The sequence below is a fragment of the Vicugna pacos genome, chromosome 32, assembly GCF_048564905.1.
Source record: "Vicugna pacos chromosome 32, VicPac4, whole genome shotgun sequence".
NCBI classification, from domain to species: Eukaryota; Metazoa; Chordata; class Mammalia; order Artiodactyla; family Camelidae; genus Vicugna; species Vicugna pacos.
In genome coordinates this window covers 4809601-4814407 of record NC_133018.1, presented here as the reverse complement: position 1 = coordinate 4814407, position 4807 = coordinate 4809601, and the positions used below count along the sequence as shown (strand labels likewise).

The window sequence follows — 4807 nt, the reverse complement described above, 5'->3', positions numbered from 1 at the left end:
AAACCCGCGGCTTCCTCTCCAGGTCCTCTGTCTTGCAGATGTAAAAGCACCACACCATTAAGGGGCATCTCTACAAGAAATTTTCCTGTAGTGACCCAAGAAAGTTGGAAAACAGCCGCGGTGAAAGGTTTCCTCCGAGCCAGGGCTTGACACGCAGACTACAGGGGCAAAATCCAACCTCCCCACTGCCCTGTCCCAAAGCCTCCCGCTGACCCGGGACGTGAGACCCCGCGGCCGCCGGCCCCAGCCTGACCGCGCGCGGTGGGGCCGCAGGGACCCGACGTCGGACCCCGGGGCGGGCCTCGCACACCCGGGCTCGCTCACCTCCCCTTCTCCTCACCCGCGCTGAGGCGCAGACGCTGGCACTCGCACTTCGGGCCCCTTGGCAGGCTCGCGAGCCTCCCAAGGCGCATGCGCAGGGCGCGGAGCACGTGCAGCAACTGCACCGCGCAGGCGCCGTTGCGTGCCTGTCTCGAGGCTCAAGATGCGGGCGGGCGAGACGGGCGTTCTCCGCGTCATGCAACCGTTGGCGGTCTGGGAGGACGCCGGCCCACCGATACCCGCAAAGCCCGTTTTGAGAGATGACCCAGTGCTGCGGGCCGCGTCCTTTAGGCCAGGTGAGAATCTGCAGCCAGCCCTCGAGCTCCTGCTGTATTATGGTAGCTGATGATTTAGCGTGAGGAAGTCAAAACTCTCCCTTCTGACACTCAGGGGTTCTCGCATCGCAGTGCTCCAGACCTGACTAGGAACAGACTGGCTTAAATGATGGGGAAGTGGTGCGGGGAGTGAGAGCCCAGAGCTTCAATAGAGGAAAAGCGGGGAAGGAAGGAACGTAAATTCAAAGTGCTGAATTAGAGCGCCCACCACTTCCCCAAAAACCTGCAGGTGCTCTGGCAGGAGTGGCCCTGGAGGATCCCATGGAAGCATCATAGCAGCGTCAGGAAGGGACAAGAAAGGAGGAGGGATGTGTCCGCCAGAGCCTTCTAGTCTCACTAGCCCAGGTTTGCCTCTGTGCCGTGGGATCCCTACCCTCCGAGCCTTGGCTGGAAGCTGCTGAGAAAGCCCGTGCCTCAGGAATTAGCACAGGCAACCTTCCTGCAGCCCGAAGGACGCTGGATGGAAGCCCTGCCCTGCTTGCCTCAGGGCATACTGAATGGGCTGATGGTTAGGCGGCTACGAGGAAGGCCACTGAGTAAGCCGTGGAAGGCCTACAGGTAGCCCGTGGGGACCAGTGACTCTTAGAAGCAAAAATAACAGGTCAGGGCAACAAGGGCTTTGGGCCCTCATTGCAACTTGAGACCAGCTCAATTACTGGCTGTCCTTATAGGTTCTGGTGGAGAATTGGCCCTGTGCCTTAGTAGGCCATAAAATCTCTACTGTCATCCAGCTCCTTTATTTTAGAGAGGGGACCCAGGATGGGCAGTGATTTGTCTGAGGCTTTGTGAGCTGGAAGAAGGAGGGAAATTTCTGCAGGATCCACCAGGAGCCCTAGTTGGGCCTGGCATGTTCCTAGTTAGGAGGTGTAAATCGCCAGACTGAGAAACAGGCTTGGCAACATTTTGGCTCACTGCTGAGTGGGATGTGCCTTGCCAGGTCCTTCCTCTGTCCAGTCTGTGTCTTGCGCACTATCAAGAGGGTGCCCCCAATAGTGCTGAGGACAGTCTGAGGCCTCAAACGTTGCACTGGAGGAAGCACGTTCCTTTAGAGCTCTGTGTCCTGTGGCCAAACTGGCTGTCCACCTGCTCAGGGAACCAAGAGCAATATGGCTGTTCCAAAGGAAGCCTCAGAGGCTTCAACAAAAGGGCAGAACCCTCCAGTGGAATTCTGAGGATGTTTTCGGCATCTTGGCAACCGTCAACAGGTCCCCAATAGCCTGGCCCAGCTGCACAACAGCCTTACACTGGAGACAAGTAGCCAGTGGAGGCACTGCACGCGCAGGTAAAGAAGTCTGAACTTACCAGTCTTAACACTTATTGGTCTTTAGAGCTGTGAACTCTTCGCTAATGCTGCTGGAACCACGGGTCTAAAAGACACTCATGTCTTTCAAGGGGAACTGGACCCAACAAGGGGAACCAAAAAGCAATGCCACCCAGACAGATGTAGAGGAGGAATCAGAGGCGTTTCTCTCAGCCTGCTATTAACCGATGCCTTCCTTTGGTAAACCAAAATATCAAACCCTTGTCCTGACCTAGTAATGAGGACAGTATTGATGCTAAAGTGGGGTTTTTAATGCTAAATCCATGGGACACTTGGGAGCTGAGGCAGTGGTATAAGGTGAACTTTTTTGAGGATTTTGCCCCTTATTTTTCATGATTTACAGAAAAGTTCCTAACCGAAGTTTCAGAAGTACAGCCCTGTCTCAAACACAGCTGGCCAATGAAGATGCTCAATGTCAGGGTAGTTCAAACCAATTAAAAAGTCCACTTTTCACCTTTCAGATTAGTAAACAGTTAAGATGGAAGAGCCTGCATACAGGCAAGTGTGTGGGGGAAATAACACACTACTGATAGGAGTTGAAATTGGAAGTCTTTTCTGGAATGTATCTTCGAATTTTTAATACATCCGTCTGACACAGCTATTTCTCTCTTTGGAATTTATCCTATATACATAGGGATCTGAGTTAATGATTAAGTACACACATACACACACAGATAGTCATCACATCATTTTTCATAAACACTAAAAATCCAAATATTCATAAATAGGGGACTGTTAAATGACAGTACATTCAAGACAATGAAAGGCTATATGGTTGTTCAGAAGAATAAAGTAGATCCATATGAGCTCTTCTGAAACAGGTTCCAAGATACACTAAGTGGGAAACAGGCAGAAATTGTGTGGATGTGTACTTGTGTGCTAAGGGTGGATACTCTCTCCCGGGAGGGGGTGGGGGGGAGGGAGCCTTGATTTTCATGGTCCAGCCTTTTGTACTGTTTGAATTTTTACCATGTGCATGTGTCACTTAAAAAAACAAAACAAAAAACACAAAAGAAATTCCTCATCCCTCTTATCCTTAAAAACAAGGGTCACTGCACTCATTCACCACCTCGCAGCCTTGAACCCAGGACCTTCTTGCCACAGACCAACCAGACCATCTCCTTCCTCCCACAGTTCCAAGGAGATCAGTTATCTGTGGCAGGGGAATGGAAGAGACCCCTGCATGGCATCTTCCTACCCAGAATGGCAGGAGCTCCGCGTGGGAAGCAGGCTGCACTCAGCGCAGCTGTGGTTGGATTTAAACAGCAAGGTGGGCACACCCAGAAGTTGAAGCTAAAACATTTAAGAAATGCAGTGTTTCAGTTCCTGTGGGTGTAAGGAGGCTGAAGATACAAGACACTGAAGATGGTGGAGATGAGGAAGAATTTGAAGACAATTTAAAGCCACAGTGGAGGAAAGGATGAAGAGGAGGAAGATGCTGGATTTTACTAAGAAGAAAACAGACTGAGTTCAGGAGTCTCACCAGTGAAAGTTTATAGTATTGCATTTTGATTACAGGTGTGTAAATAAAAAACTTGAGTTTACCCTCTGGTAAAAATGCAGAACCAACTTCCATTTAGATTAAAACAGTATGTTTGGGGACAAAAATGGACCATATGCTGCCTGTGATGGAGAAGGCGAGCTGGACAGGAGAGGAACCACCAGTTCAAGAAACCCCAAGACTCAGAGAATCTTCCAGAGGAAGAGGGCAGGGTCTCTCTGAATGGTATTTCCCCCAAACAGCCCTCTACCAGGAATGTGTTTGGGGAAGCCCCAAACCCACAAGTCACAGGCGCTCTGGCTACGTGCACAAGTGGGTGAAGACTTCTAATCCAGTGTGGCCTATCTAATCTAGGGGCCTCGCAGTGCTCCCAGTCTTCTGCAGACTTCACAGGGCCACTGCTGGCCAGATGTGGGAAGCTGCCGGAAACACTGAGAGGTCTGACTCGCAGACCAGTGGTCGAAGGCCATAGCTCTTGAAAACCCTAAGTCCCCAAATAAAGAGGGGGAAGAAGAGAGTTGGAGGAAAGCAAACCAGAATTTTTCCAATGGCCATTAAAGAGAAAACTCAGTGACTCCTGCCTTTGTCTTTGACCCTGAGAAGTTGTTTGAGGGCCACAGCTGTTTGAGGCTGTGACCAGGCAGCAGGAAAGGCATGGTGTGCTTCCTACAGAGCAGCCTCTGGAGTCCCTGTGACCCACTTCCCACACCTGTGGGCCCCTCCTCCTTTCTGGCCCAAAGCAGGGACCCTGACCAGGCATGGTGGGGCAGAGAGGGAGCAAGGGAAGAAAAAGCAGCAGCAGGCCCTCCAGATGGCCCACAGCATGGAGGCAGGCGTGCTCCTTCAGGACCCTGCCACACCCACTGACAGAGCTCCACCAGGTCAGCACAGGGGATCCTTCACACACAAGGTCCTTTCCTAAAGGGAATCCTTTGGACTTCAAACATTCAGCGTGCTACCCAGGTCAGCAGTCGGACCAGAGTTGGATCAGTCCACTCCTCAACCCAGACTCAAGTTTTTGAGGCAGGAAACCTCAGTGTCCACAGTTAGCCGTGGAAATCTCCAGCAGGGAGCACTTGGGCGGTGGATGGGGAAGCTGAACAGGAGGATCTTTCTTCCCCAAGCTGTTTGGACTGTGCCACAGCCAAGGTGCCCGACAGCGCAGGCCACCACTCACATCCCTGCCTGGGGCAGGAGCCATGAGTGGGAGAGCTGCTCAGTGCTTAGCCTCCTCCTGACCCGTGGCCCCCTTGGAGTCCCCTGGATTGGAGTTCCTGGGGAAGCACCACTCTGGGGGGCCCTGTCCCTCCCCCAGCCCTGCCCCTGGAG

General features: G+C 52.3%; 1 long non-coding RNA gene across 1 annotated transcript; it reads left to right on the top strand.

The window, feature by feature from the left end:
• Window positions 1-332: 332 nt before the first annotated feature.
• Window positions 333-3521, top strand: LOC140690955 (uncharacterized). Its single transcript, XR_012066371.1, has 2 exons — window positions 333-617; window positions 3112-3521. It is a non-coding gene; the product is annotated as an uncharacterized lncRNA (long non-coding RNA).
• The last annotated feature ends 1286 nt before the right edge of the window (window positions 3522-4807 follow it).